This window comes from Sarcophilus harrisii, chromosome 2 (assembly GCF_902635505.1).
Source record: "Sarcophilus harrisii chromosome 2, mSarHar1.11, whole genome shotgun sequence".
NCBI lineage: Eukaryota > Metazoa > Chordata > Mammalia > Dasyuromorphia > Dasyuridae > Sarcophilus > Sarcophilus harrisii.
In genome coordinates this window covers 414,992,296-415,016,334 of record NC_045427.1, presented here as the reverse complement: position 1 = coordinate 415,016,334, position 24,039 = coordinate 414,992,296, and the positions used below count along the sequence as shown (strand labels likewise).

The 24,039-nt window shown below is 34.3% G+C and overlaps 1 long non-coding RNA gene across 1 annotated transcript; it reads right to left on the bottom strand.

Annotated features, from left to right (window-relative positions):
- Window positions 1-619: 619 nt before the first annotated feature.
- Window positions 620-23,434, bottom strand: LOC116421146. Its single transcript, XR_004231452.1, has 3 exons — window positions 23,299-23,434; window positions 18,975-19,059; window positions 620-674 (listed from the first exon to the last, which is right to left on the bottom strand). It is a non-coding gene; the product is annotated as an uncharacterized LOC116421146 (long non-coding RNA).
- Between the last annotated feature and the right edge of the window lie 605 nt (window positions 23,435-24,039).

The window sequence follows — 24,039 nt, the reverse complement described above, 5'->3', positions numbered from 1 at the left end:
AACAAAAGTTATGTAAGAGTAAGAGAAAGAAACAAGGCCTGAAGAGACTTTGGACTAAATCCCACCTGGTCCTCTCACCTAATGGTTGTGTGATCTTGAGTCAAAGTCTTTCTCCTTTTTGGTTCCTCCTTTATAAAATGAGACTATATGTGTTTTAAGATTCCAAGCTCCCTTTAAATTCTGCAATTTTTGTTCTATGTCCTAACTATGATATATGGCTTGCTCAGATTTCCAAGCTCAATGCTAACAGGTGCTCTCTCTAGGAATTCCCTCTTGGGGCTCTCCGTGGCCCTAAGAGAGAGAAGCAGGGAAACCTGTTTCTTTGTGCAATCACATCTGTCAACTTCAGGCTCACAGACTTATTCTTTTAGATTACTAAGGCTGCAAGAAAATTTGAACATCATCAGGGAGAAAACTTTCAGTTTACAAAAGAGGAAATGATTTGTTCAAGGTCATTAAGCTAAAGCTTAGGACTATGCCCATCAGAGCCCATCAGGTCCTATATCATTACATCATCTGGGAGTAACTTTGAAATTTGCTCTAACCCCCGATCAATTATTAAAATTAATTGTCAGGTAGGGGACAGGTTAGATTGGCAGGCAAGTAAGTCAACCTGGGACCTACCTTTATTGTTAAATGGCCTTGGTGACTTCTCTGGGTTTCAGTTTCCTTATCTGTAAAATGGAGATTTTATTTTTTTTAAATGGATTTTTTTTTTTATTATACCCTTAATGATAAGCAACAAACTACAAACATTTCAATATACACAAGGGAAAAAAAAGAATTGTATTTGAAACTTTGAACTACTTTTACAGACTTTGTGTTTGAAAAGTATACATTAATTTAAATAAGATAGTAATAAAATTAACTGCTTTTTGTGTCTTATAAAATTGTTTTTTTTTCTGTATATTTAAAACAATATGTTATGAATGCTTTATTCCTCCCTCCTTCCATTCCTTCCTCCCTTCCATTCCTTCCTCCCTTTCATTCCTTCATTCTTTCCTTCTTCCCTTCTACCCTTCCTTTCTTTATTCCTCCTTCCCTTCCTCCCTCCCTCCCTTCCTTTCTTCCTCTCTCCTTATTTTCCTCTTTTTCTTCCTTCCTTTCTTCCTTCCTTCCTTCCTTCTTCTGAAAGAACTGTCTTGCTCAAGATCACATAATAAAGAACAGAGCTGACATTAATACCAAGATCTATTGACTCTTGATAATTTTTAGCCTTTATACTTTAATACCATATGAACTGTCATTTGTTATTTAGAGACAGTAATAATTTGAGGACTCAGAAGCAATCTTCAACATTTGCCTTTCTTGAAAAGCTTTCTTTTGACAAACAGGCATAATCCAAATGAACCTCAAACCTTTTAAGTTGACTATGGAGAGAGAAATAAGAAGATGTCAATATTATAACTCCTGAGCATATCCCTTATGTAAAAGCACTTATTTTTATTCCATTTCAAATTTTTTAATTGTAAATTTTTATGATAATCACTGAAGGAACTGGGGAAGTTTAGCTTGAAGAAGACAAAACTTCCCTAGTTTCTTCAACCAATCCTAACAGGCATGATTTTGATTCACATCATTCTGATCTTTAATTTGTTCTTATGTTATTTACCTTTATTGTGTTTATTATTTGATTAATTATGGGAGAGTGGTTGGGGAGATTATCACAAAAATGTACAATTAAAAAGTCTGAAATGGAATAGCAGTTTGTAGTTGAATCAAATTGATCTCACCATCTTCTGAAATAGCATGGTCCACTCAAGGCCACTAAACTTTTAGAGACAACTATCAATTATCATATAAGACAAAATGAAAAATGCCATCCTTCCCAAATCACTCCCTGTCTAAATTTGTATATGTGGACTTGGGAAGAGAGTCTTGCCCAGTTCATGGGCAGAAGGAGAGAAAGAATGTAGCTGTAGAAGAAAGAGTAATTGACTAAAATCAAGATATTTGTCTGGCTCTCCCTCTTATTAACCCTGTGATTTCAGGAAAATCATTTCTACCCTCTATGCCTCTATTTTCTCCTCTGTAAAACTGGAATAACATTCCTAATCTGACTCCCTCAGAAGGCTGCTGTGAGCCTTAGATGAGAAGATGGATGAAAAAACACTGTACTAGCTATTAGGCAAGAAGATAAAAGGAATTAGGCTGGAGTTTTGAAATTAGGGAGAGTTTTGATGTGTACTGGGAGTAGTAAGTGTGATGTCACCAAGATACCATGAAGAGAAACATCAGCTAAGAAAAAAAAAGATACATTCAAATGAGCATATCTGTGTGCATGTATAAGTATCTGTATGTGGGTGCATGCTTTCTGCTTCTGTGTGTCTGTGTGATTTTCAAGAGCTACTTATCAAATTGTCCAAACTACTTATCAAAACAAACCAACAAACAAAAAATCACCTTGCCTTTTAAATGAACCAAACCTAAGACAAATGGTTCATTTTTGGAAGTTCAGGCCTCACATTTATCTCAAATAAAGATGAATTTGAGCCCCCAAATCACAAAAATAGCTGTCTGACCACAGCCAAATAAAGGTCATGATAGTTTGCTTGTTCTTAGAACCACAGCTATAAAGTTTGGAAAAATTAGAGTCTTAAAATTAATGTATCATAGAATCTTGTTAGGAGAGTTTTAGCACATTGTACTATGAATATCTTGGAATCGTTAATTCATAATTATAAAGCAGAATCTTAGGGTCAACTAAGTTGGAATAGAATCTTAGAATTGTAGAATAAGTAAAGCACAGACAAGGCAGAGAATATTAAACTCATAGAATCTTAGAATAACAGAATATTAGAGCTGAAAGAAATCATCTGGACGAATTAAGGGAACAATTACAGAAAATAATTTTGGGTCAAGTAAAAGGAAACACTAATTGTTCAAGCAAGTCCTTCGGCTTTGGACAGTAAAATATTTTTCATCACATGGAGCCTAAATCTTTCTTTCCCTAACTTGCCATTTTTGTTCTTAGTATAGAAGCAGCTAGGTGACACAAGGGATAGAGTATTATAACTAGTGTCAGAAAGACCCAAGTTCAAATTTGACTCCAGACAGCTGCGTGGTACTGTGCAAGTTATTTTGCTCCAGTCTCTTTTTCAGCAAAATAGAGATGATAATATCTACCTCCTAGGATTGTTGTCATAATAAAATGTAAAGCACTTTGCAAACCTTTAAGTGCTAAACCTCCTTCTCCTCCTCCACCTCCTCTTCCTCACTTCCTCCTTCTCTTCCTGTTACTATTGTTAATGACTGCTGTTACTATTATTGTTGCTGCTGCTACTTCTGTTATTCTCTGAGACTGAAGAGAAATCTAATTCCTAATCTCTGTGGTGAGAAAAACAAAAATTAAAAATCCCACTAAATTAGAAGAAAGAAATTTTAAAAATACTTTTTGTTTTGAGCAAATTATTTTCCTTTGTCCCGAAACTTTAGATTCCTTCTTTTTGAAATGAAAGTGTTACATCACTCATGTCTTGGATATTCCCTCAACTAACTCTCTCTCTCTCTCTCTCTCTCTCTCTCTCTCTCTCTCTCTCTACTAGACTTGCTATTTCGTTATTAGAGTCTGGAGAACTCTAAGTGAGAACCTTACTCCACCAATGCAGATCATCTTATCTGCAACTTAAGTCATAATAACTGGCATTTTTATAAAGTTTTAATTTTTCATAGTAACTGTCATTTTAATAAAGTTTTATAGTTTGCAAAGTGCTGTACAAATATTATATTATTTTATCCTCAAAACAACCCTAGTAGTTAGGGGCTATTATTATCCCTATTCTACAGATGAGGAAACTGAGGAAGACAGAGATTAAGTAACATACCCAGGGTCACACAACCAGTAGGTATAATGCAGAATTTGAACTACGGTTTTCCTGAAGCTGGTTTCAGAGCCCTATTCACCATACCACTTAGAGATCTTTTTTAGATATTTTCCTGGGACATTCAGAGATTAACCACCTAGTCCAGGATTTCACAGCCAGCATATTCCAAAGACAGGATTCCCATGTCTTCCTGATTCCTAGGCCATTGTTCTGTCTGATACACCATGTTGCCCTGCAACATTCTGTGTTCTAAGGGTTCTTTAGCTGCAACATTTTGTATTTCATGTTTCTGTGTCCCTTCCAGACTTGATCTACTTATTCCCAGAGGAAAGAACTAGGAAAATTGGTTAGAAATATTATCAAGAGGCATATTTGGGTTTGTCATAAGGAAAAACTTCCCAAACACTAGACTGCTTTGATAAACAATAGGCTCTCCATTTTAAAGGAAAGACTGGATAATAAGAGGCTTTCTGTGTAGATATATTTTGAATGAGATAGCTGCTGAAATCATACATCTCTGATTTAGAACAGAAAGGAATCTTTGAAGTGATCTAGCCCAGTTTCCTCATTTTACATATTGAGAAACTGAGATCCATAGTCAATTAATTAACATTAATTAAATACCTACTATGTGCCCAAGGTCAAACAGATAGTTAGTAGGAGGATTTGAAACTTGGCTATCTCTGTCTCTAATTCCATTACTCTTTCTTCTACCAAACTTTACAACATTCTCTGACATTCTCTGACTCTGACATTCTGGATTCCATATTCAAATATTTTCTGGTTCTCTTCAATTCAAAAAAACCTATATATTTCAGGTGAGATATACAATACAACCCCTAGTGATGGAAGGTAACTTTTCTGCCCCTGCATCTTCCCCAGGGCTCTGTCTGTAGTACATACAGCTATTCTATCTCTGGATAGCTATTCCATTTTCATCCTCAATTATCACAGCTGTCTTCCCACTGAAATTCCTGACAGTCACCTCCAAGTTATTCCCTGTCATCGAGTTCTTCTACCTCCTACTGACAATGACCTTATCATAAGCTGACCCCGTGATGTTCTTCCTTTTGGGCAAACACACCCACCTGGAACTTCCCTTCCTAAATGGGGAGGAGTGAGGTGACTCCTTTCCCTAACTGGGTCCACCCAGGAAATGGGTAGGAGAGGGTGCTAGTGTCATGGAAAAATCTTTGGAGACCTGGACTTAAGTCACACTCCCCCCGCCCCTCCCTCCCGATTGCTAATGATCTTGGAATATCACTTTGGCCCTCTGAATCTCATTTTCCTTATCTATAAAATGAAATTAATAATTCTTACCTTATTTTTCCTATAAATCAATCATGGGGAATGACCATTGAAAACTGTAAAACCTCAGAAATGTGAATTCTTCTTATGATCATCACATCATTATTCCTCTACTAGCAAACAGAGACTAGAGCATTTCACACTGCATCCAGGAATGAGAGCCTGATCTAGATTCTCTAAAGGCAACAATGGATCCTCCCATGTTCCATCTTTCATAACAAATCCTCCTTCATCAGACCAGTATCATGAATGTGCCTCCAGAGATAAATTTCAGAGTGTGACCTTCATTAATTAAATTTTGTGCCAGGTCACTCTGTTGGCTAATACTGGACTTGCAGCTACTAAAGTTCCCAGGTCTCTGCTTTATAACTGAGGAACATGAGAAAATGCATGAGCAGATTGAATTTAAGATCTTAAGAAGATCTTAAGATCTTCATAGTAGGTGATGTTCATAGTTAGAACTAATAGATTAGTCACAGCCAGAAGAATGTCACAACTAGAAAAGACATTAGTGCATAGAATGTTAGAGCATGGATAAAAGGATGACAGAAATAGAAGGGAACTGAGAACACAGAACATAAAATAGATGACGTGAGAAGGGACCTTAGAACATAGAGTCAGGATTGAAACAGACCTTAGAACATGGAACATAGACCATTAAAAAGAAGTTGGAGTAAGCTGATTTAAGCCAGTTCTAATGGTCTTGTGATAAAGAGAGTCCTTTGCACTCAGAGAAAGGATTGTGGGGACTGAATATGGACTTCAACATAGTATTTTCACTTTTTTGTTGTTATTTGCTTGTATTTTATTTTTTCTCATTTTTTTTCCTTTTTTCTACCTGATTTTTCTTGTGCAGCATGATAATTGTTGAAATATATATATAGAAGAACTGCACATGTTTAACATATGTTGGATTACTTGCTGTCTAGGGGAGAGGGTGAGGGGAATGAGAAAAATTTTGGAATACAAGGTTTTGCAAAGGTGAATGTTGAAAATTATCTATGCATATATTTTGAAAATAAAATAAAAAGTTTTAATAAAAAAATTAAACAAACAAAAACCAAAAGAAAAAGTTGGAACTTAGAAGTGATCAAGTTCAGCCTTGTCATTTTAAATGTAAGTAAAAGAGAGAGAATAAACATTTGTGTGGCACCGCTTTGTACTAGGCATTGTGCTAGTGTTTTATAATTACTATTTCATTTGATCCTCTCAACAATCCTGCTCAGTAGATGCTATTATTACTCTCATTTTAAAGTTGTGGAAACTGAGGCAAAGAGAGGTTAAGTGACTTTTTTGGGGCCACTCAGTTAGTAAGTATCTGATATTAAATTTGAATTCAGTCTTCTTGATGCCAGTGATGTACCCTGTGCCTTTAGATGCAGAGAGGTAATTTGCCAAATAAGTCATAGCTAGGTTTCCTGACAAGTAATCTAGAGGACTTAGCTCTTTTGCTTTTCTTCCTTTAATAATATTATTTATTAATAATATTCCTTTTAAATAATATTTTCTTTTTCCTCAATTACAAGTAAAATTTTTAATATTAATTTAAAGATTTTTAAATTCCAATTTTTTTCCCTCTATCCCTTTCCTTTCCCTTCCTTCAGATTATAAGCAAATTGAGATAGGGTATACATGTGCAATCATAAAAGGCAAATTTTCATATCAGTTATGTTATGAAAGAAAACAGACCAACCTCCCCCCAAAACCCCCCCAACAAAAATACATAAATAATACATAAAAAAAGAAAATGAAAAATAGTATGCTTCAATCTGCATTCAAATGCCATCACTGAAATCATGAGTTCTTTGGAATTGGCTTAGATCATTATATTTTTTTTAAGTTTTGCAAGACATTTTTCTTACCATAAATAATTTTTATATAGCAGTATCTCAGGTAACTGACATAGTTTGAAAGTATGGTTCTTAGAATTCTTTGTTTTGTTTATATATTGAAAATGAATTGAAATATATGGGATAATCAAGTTTCTTTAATAACCTTTTGGATCAAATCTGGTTTCTTATTCTTTGTATCACCCATTAAAATCTTAAACATGTTCAAAAATTATTTTTGAAAAAATAAATGAATAAATAATATGTTGAGGTCCTACAGAACCCTTTTATGTATGCATATTCATTTTCCTTTATTATATATTTTTAAAATGTAGTACTTTACAAATAAAAATACTGCTTTTCAGGTCTATTTATCCAAACATAATTTCTTCTGACCTTTCATCTGACATCTCCAGCAGACCTTTAAATAGCTTAAACTGGACATCTTCATTTAACATTAGATCATTGTGAATGATACATTTTAAACTCAATATATTCCCAAATTAGCACACTATTTTTTTCTCCTGAAACCCTCTTCTCTTTCTAACTTCCCTATTATTCTTAAAGACATTATCATGCTCCTGTTCACCCATACCCCTTACCTATGTGACATCAAATTCTTGCTCTTACTTATCTCCCATTTACCATCTGTTGTGAAGACATGCTAATTCTATCTTAATCATATCTCCTCACCTTTTCTCCCTTGCTACTACTCCCAAAGTCATCACCTCATGTCTGCACTATTGAAATAATCTCCCCATCTACTATTTGGTCTTCTCACTTTAAATTTCTCCCTATTTTGGTCAATCATCTGTTTAGTTACCAAAGTGGTCTTTTAAAAAAAATATTTTATTCCCCTCTCATTACACATTAAAAACAATTTTAAACATTCATTTAAATAAATTTTTGAGTTCCAAATTCTCTATTGTCCTCCTTTTCCTCTCCTACAATCAATCTGATATGTTATACATGTTCAGTCGTGTAAAACAAATTTCCACATTTGCCATGTTGCAAAAGAAAACACAGACAAAACATCCCCCAAAAAATAAAAAAAGAAAAGAAAAAGTATGCTTTGTTCTGCATATAGACTCTACCAGTTCTTTGAAGATGTATAACATTTTTCATCATAAGTCCTCTGGGATAGTCTTGGATCATTATATTACTGAGAATAGCTAAGTCATTCATAATTCTTCATTGCATAGAGTAACAGCAATACTGTTATCTCCTAGTTCTGCTCACTTCACTCAGCATCTTTTCAGGTTTTTCTGAGAGCATCCTACTTATCATTTCTTGTGGCATAATATTATTCCATCACAATCATATGGCATAGCTTGTTCAGCCATTTCCCCATTGATAAGCATCTCCTCAATATCCATTAATTTTTGTCACCACAAAAGAGATGCCATAAATATTTTTTCATTATAGCTTTTTATTTACAAGATATATGCATGGATAATTTTTTCAACATTGACAATTGCAAAACCTTTTGTTCCAATTTTTCCCCTCCTTCATCCTACCCCTTCCCCCAGATGGTAGGTTGACCAATACATGTTAAATATGTTAAAGTATAAGTTAAATACAATATAGGTATACATGTCCATACAGTTATTTTGCTGCACAAAAAGAATCAGACTTTGAAATAGTGTACAATTAACCTGTGAAGGAAATAAAAAATGCAGATGGACAAAAATAGAGGTATCAGGAATTCTATGTAGTGGGATAGTCATCTCCCAGAGTTCTTTCGCTGGGTATAGCTGGTTCAATTCATTACTGCTCTATTGGAACTAATTTGGTTCATCTCATTGTTGAAGAGGGCCACGTCCATCAGAATTGATCATCATATAGTATTGTTGTTGACATATATAATGATCCTGCTCATTTCACTCAGCATCAGTTCATGTAAGTCTCTTCAGGCCTTTCTGAAATCATCTTGCTGGTCATTTCTTACAGAACAATAATATTCCATAATATTCATATACCACAATTTATTCAGCCATTCTTCAGTTGATGGGCATCCACTCAGTTTCCAGTTTCTGGCCACTACAAAGAGGGCTGCCACAAACATTTTTGCACATACAGGTCCCTTTCCCTTCTTTAAGATCTCTTTAGGATATAAACCCCACTAGTAACACTACTGGATCAAAGGGTATGCACAGTTTGATAACTTTTTGAGCATAGTTCCAAATTGCTCTCTAGAATGGCTGGATGTATTCACAATTCCACCAACAATGTTTCAGTGTCCCAGTTTTCCCATATCCCCTCCAACTTTCTGCATTATCTTTTCCTGTCATTTTAGCCAATCTGACAGGTGTCTTAATTTGCATTTCTCTGATTAATAATGACTTGGAGCACCATTTCATACAGCTAGAAATAGTTTCACTTTCTTCGTCTGAGAATTGTCTGTTCATATCTTTGATCATTTTTCAATTGGAGTATGGCTTGATTTCTTATAAATTAGAGTCAATTCTCTATATATTTTGGAAATGAGGCCTTTATCAGAACCTTTGACTGTAAAAAAAGTTTATTGCTTCCCTTCTAATCTTGTCTGCATTAGTTTTGTTTATACAAAAACTTTTCAGTTTCATATAGTTGAAATTTTCTATTTTGTGATCAATAATGATCTCTAGTTCTTTTCTGGTCATAAATTCCTTCCTCTTCCACAGGTCTGAGAGGCAAACTATCCTATGTTCTTCTAATTTATTTATAATCTCATTCTTTATGCCTAGGTCATCAACCCATTTTGATCTTGGTATACTGTGTTAAGTAGAGATGCCATAAATATTTTTGAACAAATATATTTTTTCCCTAATAGTATTCTATTTCCCCAAATATATGCAAAGATAGTTTTCAGAATTCATCTTTGCAAAACTTTGTGTTCCAAATTTTTCTTCCTCTCTCCTTTACTATCCCTCCAATTTTCCTACATCCCATCTAATATTTATTATTTTCCATTTTCCATATTAGGTAATTTTATAGGTGTGAGATAGTGCCCAAGAGTTGTTTTCATTTTCATTTCTCTAATAAATAGCGATTCAGAGCATTTTTGTATGACTATAGAAATGTCTCTGATTTTTTACTTGAAAAGTAAAATTCATATCCTTTATCATTTGTGGAATTACTTGTATTTTTATAAATTTGATTCAGTTCTCTAAATATTTGAAAAATTAAGCCTTCATCAGATACTTTGCTGTAAAAAATTTCTCTTCTAGCTTTCTGCTTTTTTTTTCTAAACTTGGTTGTATTGATTTTGTTTGTACAAACCATTTTAAATTTAATGAAATCAAAATTGTCTATTTTATATCTTGCAATGCTCTCTATTTTTTGTTTGGTCACAAATACTTCCTTTCTCCAAAGATATGATAGGTAAACTATACCTTTCTCATCTTATTTGTTTAAAGTATCACTCTTTATGTATAAGTCTTATATGCATTTTGATTTCATCTGGGTATAAGATGCTGGTCTATACTGTTTTGCAGTTTTCATAGCAGTTTTTATCAAATCATGAGTTCTTGGCCCCAAAACTTGCATCTTCGGGTTTATCAGTCGTTAGATTAGTATGGCCATTTGCCAATGTATCTTGAATATCTAATATAGTCCACTAATCTGTCCCTCTATTTCTCAGGCAGTACCAGATTGTTTTATGATTACTAAGACATCTTGAAGCCTGGCACAGTTAGACCACCTTTCTTCATATTTAAAAAAAAAAAAGTTAATTCCTTTTACATTCTTGACCTTTTGTTTTTCTAGATGAATTTTGTTATTATTTTTTCTAAGATAAATTTTTGGTATGTTAATTGGAATGACCCTGGATAAGTAAATTAATTTAGGTAGAACTGTCATTATTTCCTAGTTGTTTAGATCTGATTTTATTTGTGTGAAAGTATTTTGTAATTGTGCTATTATAGTTTCCGGGATTGTCTTGGAAGGTATATTTTCAATATTTTATATTTTTATGATTATTTTAAGTGGAATTTCTCATTTTATATCTAGCTGCTTATTTTGCTGATAATATATAAAGGTGTTGATGATTTGTGGGAGTCTATTTTATACCCTACAACTTTGCTAAGATTGTTAATTATACTATCCTATTATCTTTAAATGATGATAATTTTATGTTCTTATTACCTATTTTAATTCTTTCAATTTCTTTTTCTTCTCTTATTCCCATATCTAATATTTCTTGTACAATATTGACTAGCAGTAGTGATATGGGGCATTCTTGTTTCATTCCTGATCTTATTGTGAAAGCCTTTACCTTATATAATAAAATTACAAATCTTTTTTGCTAATGGTTTTAAATGCAAACTGCTTATTGTTTTAAGAAAATGTCCATTTATTCCTCAGTGTTTTTAATTGGAATGGATGCAATACTTTGTCAAAATATTCTTCTGAATCTATTGAGATAATCATATGATTTCTATTGGTTTTGTTATTAATGTGATCAATTATATGGATTGTTTTCCTAAATTGAACCAGATCTGCATTCCTGATATAAATCCCACCGGGTCATAGTATATGATCCTTGAGATATATTGCTATAATCTCTTTGATAGAATTTATTTTAAAATTTCACATCAAAATTCTTAGGGAGAGTTTATAATTTTCTTTCTCTTCCTGATTTAGCTATTAGCACCGTATTTATATTCTAAAAGGAATTTGGCAGGACTCCTTCTTTGCCTATTTTATATAGTTTATGTAGTATTAAAATTGTACTTTAAATGTTTAGTAGAATTAATTTGTGAATCCATCTGGCCCTAAGAATTTTTCTTTAGGGAATTAGTTCATTGATGACTTGTTCAATTTCTTTTTCTAAGATGGGGGTTATTAAAGTCTTCTATTTCTTTTTCTATTAATTTGGCCAATTTGTATTATATTATAAGTATTCATGCATTTAACTTAATTGTCAGATTTAGTGGCATAGAATTGGCAAATTAACTCCTAATAATTGCTTTGACTTCCTCTTCATTGATGGTGAATTTACCCTTTTCATTTTTGATATAGTAATTTGATTTTCTTTTTAATCACATCAATGAGTAGTTTATTTATTTCATTGTTTTTTCCCATAGAACCAGCTTCTAGTTTTATTTATTAGTTCAATAATTTTCTTAGTTTCATTTATTAATTTCTCCTTTGATTTATAGGATTTCCATTTTGGTTTTTAACTGGCTATTTTTAATTTGCTTTTTTCTAGTTTTTTTTTTTTAAGTAAAATGCCTAATTCATTGAGCTGCTCCTTTTTATTTTGTTGACATAACCATTTAGAGATGTAAATTTCTCCCTAAATGATGATTTGATTGCATCTCATAAATTTGGATATATTACCATTCTCTTTAATGAAATTATTGATTGTTTCTATTACTTGTTCTTTAGGATTAGATTATTTAGTTTCCAACTAGTCTATTTTTCCATGATCCCTTATTGAATATAATTTTTATTATGTTATAATCTGAAAATAATGGATATAATATTTTTGGAGATTTTTATGCCCTCAAACATGATTAGTTTTTATGTAGGTGCTATATAATATTGAGAAAAGGATGTATTTCTTTCTCTCCCCATTCAATTTTCTTCAGTTATAACATCTCTACTTTTTCTATAATTCTATTCATCTCCTAAAATTCTTTCTTGTTTATTTTTTGGTTAGATATCTTCTACTATGTCTGTGTTTCTATTTAACAGCCCTATTTCCAGAAACATGAAAAGTACAATATGGGCAGTATTGGGGGAGGGGGGATACCCAGAATTACTCCCAAATGAAAATTATGAAAAGTTGTATAATGTCTCCCTGAAGAAGGGACAGAGTATGCAGGAAAACGAAGACCAGAAATCCTTTGCTCTCTCTCTTCCTTTTAGAAACTTTGAGTCTCTGATTTTAATAATCTGGTTGATATAGTGGGTGGCATCATATCTTTGCAGTTCATAGACGGCATTGTGATGTATAGCAGTAATTATGTTCAAGTGCAGCACAGGAACATCCAGGCCACAGCACCAATTATGACTCCTCTGGTTCAGTCAGTTATCTTCACCATAGGTCAGGGTCATCTATTATAAGGTTGTTAAGAGGTTATTACTCTTAGGAGTGCAGTTTGCCTCAGGGCTGGTGCAATTTCAAGAATTGTCCAATAACACCATTCATGGTTCCCTGATCTACTAGTTAGGACCTAGCTCTTCACAGGATCTATGTTGTATATGGAAGAATTACAAATTTCCATCCCTTTAGAAACCTCTGTAAAGGAATGGACTGTATTCTCTTTTTAAAATGTTTTAATTAATATTTTTTAACTGGTGCTGTGTAGACAATTTCATTTTCCCTTATTGCCAAAAATCAAGGCACCTTCCAACACTATGGACATTTAAGCTCTTCTTTGAGTCAATAAACATGTATTAAGTACCTACTATGTGCTGGGCACCATGCTAAGTGTTGAGGATACAAAGAAAAACAAAAGACAGATCTTGGTCTCAAGGAGATCTAATGAGAGGGGAGAAAACATGTGAACAATTATGTACAAATAAGATATAATCAAGATAAATTGCAGTATTCAGCATGAAGAAGGCACTATCCTTAAGAGAGATCAGGAATGGCTTCTTGTATAAGGTAGTATTTTAGCTAAAACTTAAAGGAAATCAGGAAAACTATGATGGAGATGAGGAAGGAGAGAATTCACTTTCTTGGAAGTTGTCCAGTGATCACTTTTGATATTGGTAGAATTGGGGAAGGATCTAATGAATTTTCCAGATTACATTAAGGAAAGTATTTTCTGGGGCCCTCTTTTTCCTCTGCCCATGTCAGGGACCATTTGGAATCCTTCATAGCTGCCATGCTACTAATAACATTACCTATACCACTACTTGTTGGGGCCCATGCTGCTGTTCACTCTCCTGTTTATGCACCTGATTTATGCTGCTAAGAGGTTCACTCTACAGCCTGTCATTGTGAGTGCTTCTTCCACTTTCCATTTGACTAGCAGTAGTTGAGCAAAGAAATATCCTTCTATGGCCAGGCCAAATTGTCCCTCATGTTATTTATATTGGTCCCTTTTTCTGGGTCAAGGCCTCCTATATGTATCCACCTATGCCAAAGCTTAGTCATTGTTGAGGTGTGAATACTATCCTAACTGTGCTGGATGAAAGTGCTGGGCCCTTGTGCTGGCCCAGTACTTCTGGGCTTGAGAATTGTCCCTGGATGCCCAGTGCAAGCATTGACCCTGCTGAAGTCTGAATGCTGCCCTGCTACAAATAATGTTCCCCTGTGCTGGGCTGAATACTTTCCTTGGATATTGCTACTATCTCTTCCTCCATGCTAAAGTCTAAAATGAGATCCACTTTCCAATGACCTCCTTCATATATTTCTTACTCTGAATCCCAAAAGAAAGTCACAGTTTATAGGAACAAGAGTGCAAATTATCTTTCTCCTTTTGGCTCTGTTTCTGACTTGGACAGAAGAAGGCTCAGCTGCCTTCTCATCCTGAAACTTCCCTTAGAGTTGGAAGCACCCACCCTGAAATATCCTTGTTTTCCTAAAGCTTGTCACTGTGAAACATCTCTCAGATATACTGCCCCACCTTCACCCATTGCTTAGTTGCACGGTGTCTTTGATTTCGGGGAGGAACTTTTTTCCTTCCTATTCTCCTCCCTCACTTTCAATTCCCTTTTGTGTATTATCTGCAGATATCTTTTTGTATTACCATCAGAACCCATCTCCTTGTGGACATGGACCATCATTCTTTTTTTTCTTTTATTTATAGTGATTAACATAATGCCTGACATATTCATCTGTTCTTCAGTTGGTCAAAATACATGCCCCCATGTAGGCCTGGTAGTCTTATCTACTGAAAGACCTGCTGCCCATCTGACAAATAATAAGGTCTTAATAAATGCTGATTGTCTTACTGTGCCCCTCTCTTAAAACTTTAAAGCCAATACAACTCCTCTTTCTCCCCATCAACCCAATTAAGAGGGATGTATTTAGCACATCTCTCTGTAGCTTTAATTCTAGAAAGAGCCCTAAGGTAGCAGTGCTTGGTAGAAATAGAATGGTTTCTTAATGTCCTCTCTCATTTATGATGGATTAAGGTCTATGGCCTAATTCTGAGAGCATCAGGTTGGAGGTCAGTTGACACAGAATCTCTTCACTGTTTATTCATTTATATACCAGTATATAATCATATTCTTTACTAAACTCATAGGAATCAGAGGATTTAAGGATAGAAAGGACCTTAAAGGTGATGTAGTCCAATAACCTCATTTTACAGATTAGGAAGCTGAAGTTTAGAGAATTTAAGTGACTTTCCTAATGTTATAAAGAAGTCAATAGGAGAGTTGAAATTGATTCCAAAACCATTGCTCTTATAATTACATTTAGCTGCTTTCATTCTGTACTTTAAATGTTAAAGAAAAATAAGATCAACATCGGGAAGAAGAACATGAGATATTTAGGAGAATGAGACTTTATGAATTAGTTTTTTGTTATCGATGTAATAGTGTTGTAGGTGGGACACTAATATATGGAAATGTAGAGATACACATTGTTATTAAGTATGTGTGATAGCTCCCCAGCCATGTGAGGTGGCTTAAAGGGATGAAAATAAATTTGTATTTGGAGTGAAGAGATAGATTCTTGTTCTGGCTCTGACACTAACTTTGAAAATTAAACTTAAGCCAAGTCCCTTCCCTTCTTATTGTCCCAATTTCCACATTTATATATTGAGGGTGTTGAACCAAATAATCCTTAAGGACCTTTAAGGTGATGTTCTATTGCTAATATCCTTCCTTACACTTTTCACATTCTGTGTTCTAGCATTCAAAAGTGCTATTGATCTCTGTTGTTCTATTTTCTACGACCTCTTGAAGAGCAAATATTTTATGTTTTAAAGTCCCTTCCATCTTTGACATTCTCTGTTTTGCGCTCAAAGATGCTTTTCCAACTCTAATAGTCTGTTTCATACTGTGAGACACTTCTCATTCCTGACATTTTGTGTACTATTTTCTAATATCCTCTCCAGCTCACATTCAAAGATCATTCCCAGATACCATGTATTCTGAAGATTCATCTAGTTATAACATTCTAGATTCTAGGTTCTAACCATTTCTGTTTTAAAAGCATGTGACAAGGGCAGCTAGGTGGCATAGTAGATGGAGTACCAGCTCTGAAGTTAGGAGGACCTGAGTTCAAATTTTGCCTCAGACACTTAATACTTTCTAGCTGTGTGACCTAGCCAAGTCACTTAACCCCAATTGCCTCAGGGGAAAAAAAAAGTGACAATCTAGAATTTTTCTGTCTTTGACATTCCATATTCTAAGCCTTCTTCCATAATTTACATGTTTATTTTTCTTTCTAAGTCTCTTTTCACCTTTGATGTTATTTTTCCCCCTATCTTCTACATTCTGAAGTCCTTTCTAGTTCTGATAGTCTATGTTTTACATTCTGATATTTTATGCATTAATGATCTTATGAGTTCTAACAACCTGTATTTTAAAATTCTTTCTATCTTTTGATTCTTTAAGTTCTAAGGTCCCTTTCAGTTCTTATAGTTAATTTTCTTTGGTCTAAGATTTCATCTTCTAAGAATGCTTATAACTATAATGCTCTATAATTTTATAATAAATATATAGTGTTTTTTTTTTTACCATTATATCTTTGAGATAAAGCCTTATCACAGCTTCTAGTTCCTATTTGATACAGGATAAGCAACTTCAAAACTTGTTTGCATTGATAACATTATTCCACTGTTTCATTGACATTTGGTTCTCATTTATCTCACTCCTAAAAATGCTGTGTTTAACTTCTAAGAGGCTTCTGAACATCAAGTTTCTCTGTGTATATCCTACCATAATTTTTTAAAATTAAAGTTTAGGGATTTTGACCTATATTAGTTGCTATGGGATGACAACAAAACCAGGAGAACACAGAGAGTTTACATGACAAGTCTAGGCAAATGGCATTTTATAATGAGATTGCGTAATTAGAGAAACAGAAGTTTTTTTTTTTTTTCCTTCCCTCAGGCTGAGCTCATAGTATTGTAGACCCTCCCACCTCCAGAATTCTTCTTGCTTGAGTGAGAGGTGTTACTCACTTGGGTCACAGTTCATAATTTATTGACAAAGAAATAAAAAAAAGGACTCTTGCTTGTTTTGAAGATTTCTTCTATATTTCTGTATTGTCATATTGTTTGGTCTTGTGATGATCAAGTCATAGATTTTAAAATGTTAAAGCTGAAAAAGACCTTCAGTCTTAGTTGAAAAGACGTAAAGACAGAACTGCAAAGGGCTTTGAAAACTGAATGTATTGGAAGAGCCCCTAGAAAAATCAATAGACACAAGAGGTCTAAAGGGTCTCAGAATATAGAATTTTTTCCTTTAGAATATAGAATGGTAGGGCCAGATGACCTAGAATTTTAGAATGCAGAAGATTAGAATTTGGAGGGAGCTAAAAAATCATTAAGTCCAAAACCCTTATGATGATAGAGATAACTGAATCCTAGGAAGAAAAGTGATTGATCCAAGGTCATTGAGTGAATTAATAACACACCTAGGGCTAATACTGATGAGGGGAAGCCCCAAAACTCTTTCTCTTTCTCTCTCTCTGACTTTGGGGATGAGCCATGAGGTAAAACCTTAAGAAGCTCCTTGAAGGAGAGATTCTCCTTGAACCCTGCCTGTATGAAAGACCTACCCCAGGGAATCAAGATAAAGTTGTTTATCTTGGTGGGACTAGTTGAAGTAATCTCAATTAGATGGAGATTTAGAATTCTACTGACTGCTATTGAGCTAAAAATTGGTTCAAAATCACTCCCAGTAAGTGGTCTCATCTAGGCCTGGGGGCAGTTATAGCATTGAGGGAATCTCATTCGGTTGAAATTTCTGTCTCAGATTTCCTTATAAAAATGGCAATTTTAAACTCATTTCTTGGCAGAGGACCTAGCATGCCTCTCCAAGGAACCTCTCTCTCCTTTTGGCATGAGCTGCAACCCTCTGCCCGCTGAAATGATATTCTCTTTCAGTGTTACTGGCTCTCTCTCTCTCTCTCTCTCTCTCTCTCTCTCTCTCTCTTTTTCTCTCTCTTTCTCTCTCTCTCTCTCTCTCTGTCTCTCTCTCTTTTTGTTTCTCTCTCTCTCTTCCTCTCTCTCTCTCTCTCTCTCTCCCTATTTTCCTAACAATCACCTTTCTATTGGGATTTCTCTGCTAGAAACTCTCTCTGCCAGGTCTCCTCCACTATAAATTTTATATCCCTCTGCTGGAACCTTGCCACCAAGGAATCCAGTCTTTCAAGCAAAGACTGACTTCCCAATGCCAATAATAAACTATTTTTTTCCAGTCCAGCTTTTCAGGTTGGTAAATTCCTTTACAAAGGACCTCTGCACCGACCAAAGGGGTTTCCACAACTCCCTGCCCTGTGCCGAATCTCATTATTTGGGGACACAACATTGACCCTCTTCATTTTTCCCTGACCACTGGAAATTGAGAGGTGCCTCTTCAATGCCTCTCAGTCTCTTGCTCTTTTTACTAAAATAATCTAAGTCCACTTACCCTACATCATGTTGTCTCATTCTTCTGAGAATCAAAGTATTTTCCTTCTAATGTTTGTATTTCTATAATAATAATAATATAATTATACTACATAATATACCATATAAATAAATAAAATATGCTATATAAAATACTATAATAATAATTGACATATGTAGTATTTTGAGGTTTGCAAAGTGCTTTATAAAAGTTATCTCATTTGAGTTTAATAACTACTCTATTAGGTAAATGTAACAGATTTATTTCTCCCATTTTATAGATGAGAAAGTGGAGTCTAAGAGAGGTGAAATGACTTGATCATGGTCACATAATTGATGTCAAAGGTGGGATTTGAATTACTCTCTTGACTCTAGATGCCTCTACACCACATATTGTATAACTGCACCAGCAGTTATTCTTAATGGATTGATAGCCAGAAAGGTGCTCTTCTAAAATCTTCCTTTTTGTAGGCATATGGTATGTAAAATATCTTATTTATAATAGTTACCTTTGATACTTCTTAGATTTGGCTCCTAGGGCCTGGGAAAATGTAAACTGGGAAGTTGTCCTGTCAGGAGCTTGGAAGTTAGACACTGGGGAAAAGAAATTTAATGTGAGAAAACAGAATGATAATTTCCTGAAATAGCTCTGAGTTGTGAATCAAGAGCACTGAATTCTATTTTTTTTTATTTAATAGCCTTTTATTTACAGGTCATATGCATGGATAACTTTACAGCGTTAACAATTGCCAAACCTCTTGTTCCAATTTTTCACCTCTTACCCCCCACCCCCTCCCCTAGATGGCAGGATGACCAGTAGATGTTAAATACATTACAATATAAATTAGATACACAATAAGTATACATGACCAAAACATTATTTTGCTGTATAAAAAGAATCAGACTCTGAAATATTGTACAATTAGCTTGTGAAGGAAATCAAAAATGCAGGTGGGCATAAATATAGGGACTGGGAATTCAATGTAATGGTTTTTAGTTATCTCCCAAAGTTCTTTCTCTGGGCATAGTTGGTTCAGTTCATTACTGCTCCATTGGAAATGATTTGGTTGATCTCGTTGCTGAGGATGGCCAGGTCCATCAGAACTGGTCGTCATATAGTATTGTTGTTGAAGTATATAATGATCTCCTGGTCCTGCTCATTTCACTCAGCATCAGTTCGTGTAAGTCTCTCCAGGCCTTTCCGAAATCATCCTGTTGGTCATTTCTTACAGAACAGTAATATTCCATAATATTCATATACCACAATTTATTCAGCCATTCTCCAATTGATGGACATCCATTCAGTTTCCAGTGTTTAGCCACTACAAAAAGGGCTGCCACAAACATTCGTGCACATACAGGTCCCTTTCCCTTCTTTATAATCTCTTTGGGATATAATCCCAGTAGTAACACTGCTGGATCAAAGGGTATGCACAGTTTGATAACTTTTTGAGCATAGTTCCAAACTACTCTCCAAAATGGTTGGATTCGTTCACAACTCCACCAACAATGCATCAATATCCCAGTTTTCCCACATCCCCTCCAACAATCATCATTATTTTTTCCTGTCATCCTAGCCAATCTGACAGGTATGTAATGGTATCTTAGAGTTGTCTTAATTTGCATTTCTCTGATTAATAATGACTTGGAGCATCTTTTCATATGACTAGAAATGGTTTCAATTCCTTCATCTGAGAATTGTCTGTTCATATACTTTGACCATTTTTCAATTGGAGAATGGCTTGATTTTTTTATAAATTAGAGTTCTCTATAGAGAAATATAGAATTCTCTATATATTTTGGAAATTAGGCCTTTATCAGAACCTTTGACTGTAAAAATATTTTCCCAGTTTATTGCTTCCCTTCTAATCTTGTCTGCATTAATTTTGTTTGTACAAAAATTTTTCAGTTTGGTATAATCGAAATTTTCTATTTTGTGATCAGTAATGATCGCTAGTTCTGCTTTGGTCATAAAGTCCTTCCCCTTCCACAGGTCTGAGAGGTAAACTATCCTGTGTTCCTCTAATTTATTAATAATTTTATTCTTTATGCCTAGGTCATGAACCCATTTTGACCTTATCTTGGTGTACGGTGTTAAGTATGGATCAATGCCTAGTTTCTGCCATATTAGTTTCCAATTTTCCAGCAATTTTTATCAAACAGTAAGTTCTTATCCCAAAAGCTGGGGTCTTTGGGTTTGTCAAAGACTAGGTTGCTATATTTGTTGACTGTTTTATCCCTTGAACCTAACCTATTCCACTGATCAACTAATCTATTCCTTAGCCAATACCAAATGGTTTTGGTAACTGCTAATATAGTTTTAGATCTGGTACAGCTAAGCCACCTTCATTTGATTTTTTTTTCATTAATTCCCTTGAAATTCTTGACCTTTTGTTTTTCCTTATGAATTTTGTTGTTATTTTTTCTAGGTCATTAAAATAGTTTTTTGGGAGTCTGATTGGTATAGCGCTAAATAAATAGATTAGTTTAGGTAATATTGTCATCATTATTATATTTGCTCGCCCTATCCAAGAGCATTTAATATTTTTCCAATTGGTTAGATCAGACTTAATTTGTGTGAAAAGTGGTCTGTAATTTTGCTCATAAAGTTTCTGATTTTCCCTTGGCAGATAGATTCCTAAATATTTTATATTATCAGTAGTTACTTTAAATGGAATTTCACTTTGTAACTCTGACTGTTGGATTTTGTTAGTGATATATAAGAATTCTGATGACTTATGTGGGTTTATTTTATAACCAGCAACTTTGCTAAAGTTTTGGATTATTTCTAATAACTTTTTAGTAGAATCTCTGGGGTTCTCTAAATATACCATCATGTTGTTGGCAAAGAGTGATAATTTGGTTTCCTCATTGCCTATTCTTATTCCTTTAATCTCTTTCTCAGCTCTTATTGCCAAAGCTAGCATTTCTAATACAATATTAAATAGTAAGGGTGATAGTGGGCAACCTTGTTTCACTCCAGATCTTACTGGGAATGGTTGCAGTTTGTCTCCATTACATATGATGCTTACTGATGGTTTTAAATAGATGCTGCTGATTATTTTAAGTCCATTTATTCCTATACTCTCAAATGTATTTTAATAGGAATGGATGTTGGATTTTGTCAAATGCTTTTTCTGCATCTATTGAGATGATCATAGGGTTTTTGTTAATTTTGTTGTTAATATGGCCAATTATATTGATAGTTTTCCTAATATTGAACCAGCCCTGCATTCCTGGTATAAATTCTACTTGATCATAGTGTATTATCCTGGAGATGATTTTCTGTAGTCTTTTTGCTAATATCTTATTTAAGATTTTAGCGAGCACTGAATTCTAATAGAGAAATACTTCTAATTTGCTGTGTGAACTTGAGCAACTGATTTCTATATTCTGGGTTTTAGTTCTCTGTGATACTTCTGACCTATGGGTCCTTGATCAAGACATTGAACCCAATTGCACCTCAGTAAAATAAGGAGTTTTGACTATATTCCATTCAATGCAATACACATTAATTAGATGTCTAAGATATGAATAAGGCACAGTGCTATGATGATACCAGTACAAAAAATAAATCGTTCCTGCCTTCAGGGAAATTCTACTTAGGGCTAGGGGATGGGAAGAAAGAGCTACAATATATGCTGAAGCAAAGAAACTATATCTATATCTATATATACATATCAATATCTCCTATATATCTGTCTCTATCAATTTACAAAGCAGCAATAAGTGGTGTTAAGAGGGAAAGGTGGTTAATGACTAGATAGATCAAAAGAGGGCTCATATAATTATGGGGAGGAACCTAAATTCTTTTTAAGGAAGTTAGGGATTTGAATCAATCTGCTGATAAGCACTTATTAAGTACCTATTATGTACCAGATACTCATCTAAACTCTGGTGATACAAATAGAGGAAAAAGATAGTCCCTGACCTCAAGGAACTTCTGATGGGCAGAGATGAAGATCAAGGCTTTTCTAAATATGGGGAATGGGCCTTATGCAAAGATAGAGAAGGAAGATGAAGTTTTATGTTCAGAGAATAGCAGGTCAATTTGGAATGAGGAGTGTGTGAAGGGAGTAAAATGAAAGGGAACTGGACAATTTGGTGAAGACCATATTGTAAAAAGTTTTAAGTGAAAGGCTAAAGATTTTGTATTTAAGAATGATACCAGTATTAATTTAAAACTGAAATAGATCTTTGAGATCTGCTACTTCAATTTCTTTATTTTATAGATGGAAAAAATGAGTCAGAAACTTGTCCAAGAATACAAAGATAGAAAATTGTGGAATCAGAATTTTAATCCAGTTCTTTCAATGCCAAACCCAAGTCTCTTTGCACTATAGTACTGCTTACATAAAGGCAGTTGAGAAGCACAGAAGAGTTTTCAGTAAAGAAATGGTACAGTCAGTGTTGTGTTTTAGTAATAACGATATGGAAGCTGTGTGAGGGATGAATTGGAGATGGAAAGACCGAAGGCAGAAAGGTCAATTATGAAGCTATTGCAATAGTCCAGGAAAGAGTTGATGAGACTTGAACTAGAGAAAAGGCCATGCCAGAGGAGAGAAGGAGACTAATGTGAGAAAATGTGGAGAGCCAGTCCCTAAAACTTGGTAAATTTTTAGATATAGTAACTAAGAGAAAAAGAGTCAAAGATGATTATAATGTTAGGAACCTGCATGAAAAGAAGGCTTATAATAAATGATCTCTTGCTTTCCTTTCAGTGATAGCTCTTTGATGCTATAGTTTTTATTTTGGAAAGGGAGTTTTTTTTTTTTTTTTAAAACAGACAAATCAGAAATGCTAAGAAAGGGAGTATTAGTTTCACAAAATTACCTGAGAGACATTGAAGATTCTTGAAGTGGCATGGACTATGATCAGAACTGTGTGTGATAAAGGTATCTCCGGTACTGTAGGTGAAGAAAGTTGGAACGTTTACAGATTAGAGGCAAGTTCATGAGGAAAGTGGACATTTGTTGTTTATGCACATTTTACATATGGACAACCTCCTCCATTTCCCTAGTATTAAAATTTTATTAATTTTCCTTCTTTAAACACCTCACTGTCTATTTGTCCTCATCATGTGTATTGTGGAAAGGAGGTAAAGTTGGCTTTTTTTTTTTTTTTTTAAAGACTGTGTCATCAGAATATAAATTATAGTAGTTCATTCTGAATTAGAAAGGCTTTGGATATGTTCCTGTCTGCTATTCAAGATTAAGCCAAACACTAAGAGTCCTTTCTGTCTGTTTGTCTGTCTCTCTATCTGTTTTCAAAGAAATAGACTATCTGTTAAGGTATGGGGATGGGCTGGTGTTACCTTTGCCAGTAAAGAAATTGTGGATGATGCGGGGGGAGGGGGAGGTTTAAGAGAGTGAGCTGTTATGTATAATATAAAGATTCACATTATCCTTCCTGTTAAATACTTCATAATTTTATGGTGTTGAAGACTAATAAAGAAGTAAAGGAGAATCTTTAAGTAATAGGAAAATGTCTAGACTTGAATTCCAGACACATAGGTTTTTTGTTTTTGCTCTATAACTTATTAGCCATGTCACCTTAGTTAAGTCATTTTATTTT